The 11540-nt window shown below is 38.2% G+C and overlaps 1 long non-coding RNA gene across 1 annotated transcript in view; it reads left to right on the top strand.

Annotated features, from left to right (window-relative positions):
- Positions 1-11540, top strand: part of LOC139793156 (uncharacterized) — a 569166-nt gene that overhangs the window by 56268 nt on the left and 501358 nt on the right. The window lies entirely within an intron of this gene.

Genomic DNA, 11540 nt, shown 5'->3' with positions numbered 1-11540 from the left:
GACAGTACCAAAAAAACTCTTATGGTTTCTATATATGACTTTCTCATATGCAGAAGGCAATGCACATATTTAAAATACAAATTCTGTATCTTGCTTTCAAGGACAGAAAAAGAAACAAAGAAGAAAGAGTGCACTGGAATCCCTCTCCCCAGTCTGTAGGAATCTCTAATTTTTTCAGCTTCATGCTTCTTACATGGCTCTATCAAATAGGAGCACAGCCTCCCTGTGCAGTCAGTGGAGAGGAAGTCACTTGGAGGAGGTGAATCAGAGCATCCAATATTTTAATTACTCTCTGGAGACATTTATCTCCTCCCAGTAACTACAGAGGGAGGACAGGATGACGACATTTAGCACGTCAGAGCATCAGCTAGAGGAGATATATAGATATTTCTTCACTTTACAGAAGTTAATCCATTTGGTGTCACTACATTGTGACTAAGCAACACTGCATGACTTAAGGGAGCTGCATGGCAGGTCTAGCCCTAAACTTTGTATTTTGTCATCACGTTGCCATTTTGACTATGTTTAAAGCAAATATAGAAATTAATAAACTTCTCTTAACTCCTAAGTATTTTTCAATACAGGTTATTTACATAAGTATTAGCTGCATATTGTTTACACAGTCATCTGCAGATCTTTGTGGATGCTTAGCACACAGCTAAATCTGACTCCTAAAAAGAGAGAAAAATGATTCCTGTTTTTTAGGACCTACATGTGGTTTGTCCCCTAACCTGTCGCCCTTCCTCTGTAACACAGGCTCAGGCATCTACTTGCATATTGGCTTCAGTGCTTTAACTATCCATTATTTGGAAAATACTGTTCTTTTCTAGAGCAGTTATCATAAATCATGCTGGAGTTCAGCACCACCACGATGCAATCCGTCCAGGTAAAAGATAAATTGTTCACCTCTGAAACTATTTTCAATGAAATACCGAAGTCTAGCTTGGTGAACTCCAGTTTCCAAGCAGCTTGTAGAACTGCAGAGGCTCTCATTCCTTTACATCTTCTTTTGTCTTTTGTCACTCTGTGGCTCTAATTCATCAAGCAGGACATGTAGACTTCCAGAGACAAATGAATACCACACATTCCATCAGACTCATGCTCCAGAGTCCTTTCAGTGCCTTGAACATATGATTGTTTCAAAGCTTTGACAGCTGGCTGGGAAAAAAAAGCCTCAAGGCTTACGTTCTGTTTAGATATGTTACCAGCCCACTTCTGCATAGCTTGCAAAACAAGCTCCAGTGCCTATGCTACAGCTGAATTTATGAGAAAATCGAGAGTGGTATGAGAAAGAAAATCTATCCTATTATTTTCGAATTACAAAGTCATTCAACAAGGAGACATTCACACCTCTGAAACTTGGAAATTAACCATACAATCCACAGCAATGTCAGCTGTGGATTTTTTTTTTTCTTCTTTTTTTTTTTTTTTTTGGTCTAGAAATTTTATGTAGGTTAAAATATGCTAATTTTGAGCATGCTTGGAGACATGGGCACGAGCAGGGTGAGTCAGTCCTGAGAGCTGGCATAATTCAAACCACTCTAGCCAGTGTCAGATGTAGTCACTGAGCCTGAGGGACAGCTGAGCTCCTCAGAGAGGGGCTGCACAGCAATTTCACAGTGGTGTGCAAGGCAAAGGAAGTGTGAGAGAGCTGTACCTGCAATTCCTGCGTGTCCGCTTGCCACAGCTACAGCTCTCAGGAGGTTGTGCCAGCAACCAGCAGACACCCTAAAGATCCATGGGTGTTTGAGGGCACTGCATTGCACAGGAGTGCTGTGCTTGGAAGGTTATCTGCACTAGGGACTGCAGATGCCTGCATAACTGACTGCCTTTGGGCTGTGTTGTGGTTTAGTAAGGTAAGAGTTAAAGCAATGTTTCCCTCTGCAAAGCACGATCCTGCTTTTCCTCATATGAGGTGTCTCGCCCAGCCAGAGGAACAAGCTGGGCCTGTAGGTTATATCAGCCTTTGAACTAAACTCTATCTTCAGCTACACCTCTGTGAATTGGAGTAAGTCTTGGACTTCACTGAAACTAGCTGGGATGTTTCATTGCTGTTACTGAGTAAAGATGACAACTCTAGACACGTTTCAAAGTTTCAAGAGCAATTTCCTGGTACAACAGCAAAGGGCCAAGTGAAACGTGTGATTATAACTGTAATCATCTGGTCACCCTTGCTTTCTGAAGCCAAATCTGTTAAAAAAAATATATAAATTTCTGATCAGGTTTCTCTAATAAGGCACTTACTGGTCAGCACTGAGCTACAGCTTTAAGTAGTCCTGAAATTCTTAAGGCTAAGGAAGCTCACAAAGCATTTATTTGATTTACTGAGCCTGTACAAGCATGAGATTTTTCAATAAAAAAAAAAAAAAAAAGGTAGTAGAACTTTTCTGCAAGAGAGAGGTACACTATCGTTTTTCTTCCAGTTTGGAGGAAGATAAGAAGGCAGGTCCATGAGCAATGGTAATTTTTCATGTTTTCCCTAAAACAAAGGATTTTATTGTTGTTTCTAAAAGAAAATATTTTTAAAAACTATTTCACAGAGAGAGATGCATTAGCAATAACTTTGGCTGAGAAGAGCAGAGGAAACCTGTGAAGCGAGAAACAACAGTTCATGTAGAAACTTAGTTTTAATAAGATCAAGTTTTGCCCTGCTGTGTTTTGAAATTATCTGGAAGAGCCTGTTGCCTTCCACAAAGAACAAACACAACTAAAATTACTAACGCAATGACTCTACTTAACAAACAGCTTAATGCCTTCAGACTTTCTAACTGGGTGTGGAGGTGTAATTTGCTCTTTTGGATCTTTCTGCTTGGACAGAAGCCAATGTAAACTCCCCAGCCAAGTCACCCTGATTTAAAAACCATTTTCTGAAGCCCTTGGTTCCCAGGAAAGCCTGCTATCTATGGAGTAGCTGGAGACTCAGATGCAATTGCAAAACTTCACTGGGAAGCTTACTCCTAGTAGTCTGTAAAAGCAGAAGCACAGGTATGCTTTAGAGCACACAAATATCTATGCAGTGCACCTTGGTCCTTCTAAGGTAATGAATGGGTATATTTACAAATTGGAAGTGCATTTTTATAGGTATTAGCACAGACGTGCATTAAAAAGACTTTTTTACATGAAGGCTGCATTGTACTTCTAATATCATTGCACATCAGGCGTTGTTTATAACTCTGGTGAAAAACTCTGCAGCGAATTTCATTCACTTTTGCACTGTCACATTGTGAATATTTTTGGAGACCCAGCAAGCAGTCAATAATCATAAAACTCTCTACTTATGGCTAAGAGACTGTTTGTATTTTTACTTACCATTTTATAAACACCCTTGGACATTCTTAACCTGTGAATGCTGGAAAAGTTCCAAGAGTCTTGTGCAATTGCATTGACTTTTTTCCCCACAAATAAAGTTTAACTTGCATTCATCAAAATACATGATATACTTGCATCTGACAGGCAAAAGTTTAAATTCAAGGATTTAAATCAATCATTGGAGAAGCTCATACACAGCAACTAATCAGATGATCTTTCTTATCATTCTGTCTGATCTGAAGGTCTGTAAGTATTTATGGTTTGTAGTCATAGCCTTTGTGAAAGCTCAGGGTGGAAGTTAGGAAAAGAGATTTCTGAAAGTATTGTTCTTTAAAGAAAAAGGAGTAGGAGGAGGAATAGAGCACTGGGTTCCTCACCTTCTTTGTGTGACAGTCACCAGTGATAAGTGAATACAGAGGTAGGACACAGACAAGCTGCTGGTGCAAGAAGGGTGAACAGGAGGGACTGAATTCCAGACATGGTCCCTGCTGTGTCTGGGCACATTCTGCTTTATAAACTATTACACTCAGGGGTCTTCTAAAAAGCACAGACAGAAGGAAGACATAGGGCTCATTTCCACTCAGTTTAACTGTTGGCCTACATATTTTATTTTCTCTAAAAATCTTGTTTTAATTATTATTTTTAGTCTGATTATTTAGAACGGCGGGGAAGTAACACTTGCCATTAGCTGAGAGAATACCATTCAGCCATCTCAGGTTTCTGCACAATGCACTCTAACAAGTTTCCTTCACTTCTCAGTCCACAAGCCTGTCTGGGGTGCAAAGTGGCCTGGGTGAAAACAAAACCACAGCTTTAATACTGCCGATAGTGCAACCGCACCAAAGATGAGCTAATTCTGCCTTGGCAGAGCTGGGGCCAGAGGCAATGCAGTTGATCTCTGACAGCTGTGTTTTTGCCAGAGAAAACTGCTAAAAATTTTTTTTGGAGTGAGATTTAAAGAAGCTGCATCAGGAACTCCTCAACACAAGTAGCAGGCTGTCAGCACTGGTGTCATTTCATCTGTGCTAATATTGCAGATGTTACAGGAGCACAGAATATTCAATAGCAGCTATCCTGACTTTACGGAGATTATATACACATTTTTACAGAGCTGTTTGTTAAAATCTTTCTGGCTTGCCTGTCAAAGCAGGGATTGCTTGCTGTAGGAACTAAAAATAATGAGGGTAAATTACAATACTAAAATTAAGCAGAGAAAAAGCCTTTTGAAGTATTGCCCTGTGGGACTAGCTTAGACTAGCTTGGTCAGGTTTGGAAAGTGTTAGAAGACAGAGGATATGAAAAAGCATAGAATCTCAGTTCTGACATGAGAGAAAAGACATTTTACTCATCTCATCAATGTCGGATGTAAGTCTGAAAAGACAGAGGCAAACACTCTACAGGATTTTGATGTGGAAAAAAGCATGTGTCAAGCAGGTAAGGTAAGCATTATTCATGCTATTTCAATGTATTTAAGGCATGTTTCCTCCTGATTGCTTTTTTCCAATTAAGCAGTATGTGCTTTAAGGAACCAGCTGGTTGCTGGGTGCCTCTCAGAGAGCAGCATTCCAGTAAAGGTGCCGAGAGGCCAGGCCAAGCCGGTCTCGACATCTTAATGGGACCAGAAAGGCAAAACCTTGGTCTGTAGGTTTCTGCTGCAGGAACCTGACGACCAGAGGCCTGAATTGCAGTGGGGAGAGAGTCCTGTTGGACTGGAAAATATGCTCTGCATACCAGAAATTGGCTAGGAAGAACCAAGGGCTAGTTTGCAATGTTTAGGTGTAGCCATTATTAAGGAATGATGCAAATTCTTTCTTCCAGGAGGAAGCACTGAGGAATGTGCCCACATGTTGCTTTGCCCTTCCCTACCTCTGCCACTCTGCATGGGGTGTTTTGCCCTGCTTACCCAAGTATGAAAGGCAGGACTCACTCTCTCTGAGAAGCATGGCTTTTGAGAGATGGGGATGGAGTAGAGCCTGTGTTCCTCTGGGGGCAGAATGAGACTTTTTTTGACAGTCCTAGGGACTTTGCAAGAGCGACCTGTATCTCTTCTCTTTTTTTTCTTATTTGTATCTAGTTAAAAGAAAAGGTTTATCCCATAATCTTTAAGTTTACTGGATCTTTCCCCCACCCCTGATTTCTCTACAATCTCAAGTGCTTGTTGCCAAAGGCAGTTGCAAAAAATATGTGCTTGTGTAAAAATGTGTGACTCATGCCTCTGTATACCAAGAGACAATGGTGGGTGAAACCCTTTTCTCCTCCTTTTTCTGCCAGTCAGCTTGCACAGACAGAGCTAATAATTATGAACATTAAAGTAAAAAAAAAATAAAATTAAAAATACTTGTAGGCAAATGTTGACTTCCTACAGCATTTGTTTCACATTAGGAAGACAGATGTAAAGTGAACAGAGAAGACAATCCATGATATGAGAACTTTTACAGTGCCTGTATTGTGTAAAATAACCTTAGTGAAGCAAAGAATCAGGCCAAAAATGATCAAATTTCACAATTTCTGGTACATAATGCTTAGAATAATAATTCATGGAGACCAGTAGCGTGAAATGCTAAAAGACTTCTAAGGGAAAGGAATTTCTTCTCAAGTTTTACAGCTCTAGTAGAAAACACGGGAGATTCTCAGTTCAAACTGTGAACTAACTGCTAGCACAAAACTTACTCTCAGTTGTACATGTTAAAAGGTCATGTGTGGCACTACTGTTAAATTAACACCTCTAATTGCACGATCATGCTGTGGATTTTTGCATGCATTGAAGGCTGAGTATTGATATGCTCATGATGCTGCCACCTTCAGGAATGAAGTTTTATGTAAATTTAAAGTCTCTGTAGTTGTGAGATGGAATAACTCTAGTGGTAATCTGAGTTTATCTAATTTACCAGGTACATAAACCACCTTAGATCCAGACTGGATTGCCTGTTCATCTGACAGATCATCTCTGAATTCAGCCTTCATAGTCTAAGGCTAAGAAATTCTAAGGCAATCTAAGACTGGTTCAACTAGAGTGCCAAGGGACCAGGTAGGGGTGTGCCATGGTAAGCACAGACCAAAATGCTATATGAATGTGTAAATTAACGTAAATCAACTCCCCTTTCAATTTACTGCTTCTCTGTGTATATATTTCACCAGATAGATTAAAAGGGTTAGATGTTCAAATGAGCCTTGGAGACATAGACTGTAGCAAAAAAAGGTGATGAACTGAAATAAGCAAGATATTTTTTTCAACTTTTTGAACTGTTAGAGATTTTCAAATGCATCTTGTACTGCACTGGAATGAAAAGAGGATCTTTCAAATTTTTAAATTCCATTCACATCAGAATAGTATCTACAGTAGCCCTATAGTAGACTTAGATAGGATTAAGTCTTAGATAAGATTAATTTCAGTCCTTGCTTTGCATAATTTAGAACAAAGATTTTTCCCAAGGTCTTTCCTATTCCAAGTAGGTAACCTAATCAGTTGGCTATATGAAATTATGCCTTGCTCAGGCTCTTTTATTAGATCTGTTTAACCAATGAATGAATCTTACAAAGACTGTGTTCACAGTGTCACAAGAGTCTATGTTAATTTATGTAACTTTCTGGTGTCTGCAATGTCTAGATCTGAGCTAGTCACACAGGTAACATAGGGTCACCTAGTGATCACCTGTAGTCAGTGGAAGTAATTACAATCAATGCCACATAGGGCAAAATCAATCTGACCAAATGTAGGCATAGAGATTGGGATGACATATTCATCTATTATTAGCCAGATCTCTTCTGACTATACAAGAGCCCAGTATCATTTGTTGGTGTAGTAAACATTAATTTAGTCCAACCAGTCTCAGACATTTCCCACATTAACTGAATTTTAAGGACTGGGTATTTGGGAAAAAAGGCTACATGTTTCCTTTACTAATTTTCTCACATCCTCCTAACCTATCAGATCTTGTCCACACTGTAAAAACTATAAAATACTTTTTGTTCAGCAAGTTTGATTCTGTGAGTTGTGTGATTTTGGTAGGATACAGCTTCAGCTTGGGTTTGTAGACAAGTACTGTCCCAATTTTCTTCTGTCCTTTAAAGTAACTTTATAAAAACTTCATGTATGTGCTTTATTACTTAATTTTCCTACATATTTGCTCAGAAAGGGAAACTGTCCATCTAAAACTGAGCATAATCCATAAGAAAAGGCTCTCAGCTTGCAAAAGGTATTTTTTCTCATATCAGACGAATTCATCAATTAATGCAGTATTATGACATCCATATATCATACCTTTAATGTTAACATAAGGTAAAAATGTAAACATAATGAAAATTGTTATTATTCTTTGTAGGCCAGTCCCCATGTTATGCTATTTTCCAGACAGCATAACAGCATAGCTTTCCAAACAGAAAGTTAATTATCCTATACGAAGAAAAAAAACCCCAACAACTCTGTAATATCCTTGTGTACCCTACAGATTTTATCTGCTTCTGATATCTTATGATCTCAGTTTTATAATTATATATGGGTACCTAAAATAGGACTTTGCTTTGAACTGCTTGAAATGCAACATAAAAGAACCGCACACTCCAACTTGGCTTGCTATGGTATTGGAAGGTAACATACAGATAAATTAATTATGGGACAGAGGGTTTATGTCTTGCCAAAGGCTATACCACAAACCCAAGAAAGCCCAATTGAACTTCTTGCTCAAGCCAGAGGGATTCTTTCTAGTGACTTCAACAGGAATTGGCCTGGATCCAGAAAAGAAAGACAGGATGCTATCAAACATCAACAACATCAACCTCTTTGCTTTGATAGGAACTTGAGACAAATATATTTTTGGAGTTACTTTCAACAGCAAGAGAGGAGCCTTGATGGCATAAATACACGGATGCAGCCTCACCCTCAAATACATTCCCTTCTGAATATAAAACAAACTGGCTGCAGTATAGGTTTTCAAATAATGTCCTTTCCTTTACTTGAATGCTCACAGAACGTGGTCTCTGGTTTTACAACTACATACAATAACAATAATTTTACTATAGGAAGGGTTAATTTCTATGTCCAGTAGAAAATAAAAGATCTCTGCAAGGTACTTTCCATTACAGTGGATGCCCTCAACAATATGATTTCATTGTCCAGTATCTTCACCATATGCAATAGCTAATGTATCAAAGAGTTGAAATGCCCCATCCATTCCAGCACATTCAGGATATAAATATATCTTTTTTTTTGTTCTTTACCTCTCCCTTTGCAAGAAAAAGAGTAATCACCTTCTCTATAAATAAAAACATTATAATGAAAAATAGAGAATTTTGTCAGAGGCAGTTTGATTTTGTAAATCAATTTCAGACTAAAGTGCAGATAGTTGCAGTCATTAATGAAATGTGTGCTTTATTAAGAATGTGAAGTAAGATTCATACTTCCATCGACTAAACACACAAAACCCTAAAACCAGACAAAAGCTCCAGCCATGATTCTTATATTTTTTTTTCTTTCTGGCCACAATTCATTTCTCAAGAAAATAACAGAATTCATTCACACTTTATATAAAACAAGTATTCCTGGTTAATTAAAACAATAGAAAACTTACATTGTTATATGACAGATTAGTCAAATGGTACTTTAAGTTTATGGACTTCAGAAAGGATGCGGATGAGCTGTAGTTTAACACGCCTCATAACAGAGGAATGTGGAGCCTGGTTTGAAGCCCTTAAAAATGAGTGATGGCTTAAAAAAATAGCAAGTGAACCTGTTTTTCAGTAGGGAGAAAATAACTTATTAAGAACTGGATCATCTAAGTATAGACAGAAATGAGTCTAACAGTTAACTCTGAAAGCAGTTAGTCCAAATTTAGGGGCATTTTAAGTAAGGTTTTTATATGCATTTCAGATCAGTTTTCAGATACATAAAGGCATAGACCAAGAGCAAGTCTAACAATAATAAAATGTTTCTGTTTTGTTTTGTTTTTTTTTTTTTTTTTTTTTTCCTAGACAGTTGAATTTATTGTTATGAGTTCAGGGTCTGAAGCCCAGGACCCTGGATTTCCCATCTTTTATTCTCTCCCCTGACATTGATTACTTTTGCAATTGAAGAAGTGTGGTAAAGATCTCTTTTGGCCTCTCAAAGGGACTGTATGGCAGTATTTAAAGAGCTGTTGTGAGTACCCACATAGCTATTGTTTCTGCAATGCTTCAGGCTTCCCCAAAAACAGACTTGCAAGTTATGGTATCCCATAAGTAATACAAAACATCACTATTTGACATGTATGAAGTCCTTGAGGGCCTTCACACAGAGAATGTTTAAGGTTCTTTGGAAATATATGGTTAATTTTTGTGTGTATCAGTGGATCACTGAAACACAAGAGAAAGAAGAGGGACCAGTAGTAGGAAGGGCTGTGGTGGATTTGGCTCCTTTATCCAGGGTGGCCAGTGGTGCTCTCAGAGAGTTCCACTTCTCCAGGGGCTGGGGAGAGGTGGGAGAGATAGTCCAGGAGGGTGAAGGTAAAGAAAGCAAGCTAGGCAGGCACACTGCTCATGTTCAGGGTCTGGGAGGTGTTCAGAAATGTCATGGAAAAGGCTCTTCCTCTGCTTTGTCTCAGACCACCTTACCTCTGTACAGAGATTCTCCCATTTTCACTTGAAACTACTTCCCTCCTCTTCCACTTTATTCTTGCAGCAGATCTGAACAAGTTCTGGTGCCTCTTCTGTGTCTCCTCTTTTCTGTACTAAGAAATAAAAGTGCTTTGAAACTGTTATCATAGGCCAAGTTTCTCAACTCTTTTGTAGACATTTTTACAAATGACCCATATGAAGAAAAGACTTATCAAAGATTAGGAGGTCAGAAAGTTAGGTTGTATGTCTTATAGACAGTCCCTTTGTTTATATATCAGGGCTATCAGGAGAATAATGATAATTTGGTTGTTCCTATTTGTTTTCCTGCAGTAGCTGAAAACCTTGGATGCATTTCAGCTCATGGTCCTCAAAACCTTAAAGCCTGTTTTTCATAGCTATTACTTATTCACCATCTCATATTTGTGAAGCTAAGTATTTTAATGCAGAAGAAGTATATTTTTGATGTAACTCAGGTGGAATTGCTTCCTCTTTTAAAATTTAAAAACTACAGATGTTGCAGAATAACGTTAAAACCAAACTTGCAGTTGTTATGCTGAATAGAATATGTTCCCATAGCTACAAATTTTCTGGTTGTGGATGTGTATTTTGTGTTTGAATATATTTGTGTGGGTTGAACAGAGGACTTTTTAATGTGGAAATCATGTTGATAAATCACAACTAGTATTTGTATGCTAACATGCATGTTGCAGCTTGGCTTTCGTAGCATTCCACTAACACAAATCAGAGCATTCCTTGCTTTTTTTCAGTATGTATTAGCCTTGCTTAGGAGCACAACCTATCTCTATCTCTCTGAAACAAAAAAAAACAAGCAACAAAAAACCACAAACAAACAAACAAAAAAAAAAAAAAAAAGGAGAAGAACTAGAACTAGTAAGAAAGCTTTTAATCTATATGGTTTTCTGAAGGTGGAATACATTAGCTGTTTAACATTCATTTACAGAATATGACTTTTTTTTCTTTTTCTTTTCATCTGGCTTTTTTTGCAGGAAGAGAGATAAAGTAGGGTGAGCAAAACTGTCTAGAGGCAGATTTGATCTGCTACATCATTCCTCCTGGATTTCATTTAACCACACAAAGGGCAAAAAGTGTTTCAGATCTGAGTAGAATTTTCTATGATATTTGAGGGAATGGTTATCATAAAAGTGATAAACACACCAGGAAAACAAAAACAGTGAAAAGGACAAGCTGCCTTCTTCAGGTTTGATGTGGTTTGATATAGTGTAAATATGGTGAACTGCAAAGAAATGTAGCAGCAAGCTTTGTAGAACATCAGAGATTGTGCAAAACCTTATGGCACAAACTTTAAGAAGAGAACAAGACACTGCCTGTTGCTTAGCTTTGACTGAATAACACACTCCAAGGACACAACAGAAAAATAGTCCTGGCAAGTTACTTTCCACTTAATTTGCATGCAACCCGGTGTGTTTCAACAGGCATATAAATTTTTTTGAAGAATAATGTGTAGGCTTGTTTCTCATTTCACTTCATTACTATCAATGCTGTTTCAAAAATCTCAACAGTACCGTGCAGGTGTAAAAAGGTACAATCTATGAGGAAACAGGGCCCACTGTACCTACAGTTGCCCACAGAAGGTGCCATTAAGTAGTTATTCTCTGCTCCAT

This window comes from Heliangelus exortis, chromosome 2, assembly GCF_036169615.1.
Source record: "Heliangelus exortis chromosome 2, bHelExo1.hap1, whole genome shotgun sequence".
Taxonomy (NCBI): domain Eukaryota; kingdom Metazoa; phylum Chordata; class Aves; order Apodiformes; family Trochilidae; genus Heliangelus; species Heliangelus exortis.
Note: the sequence above shows the minus strand (reverse complement) of the source record. Positions and strands in the feature narration are given on the sequence as shown.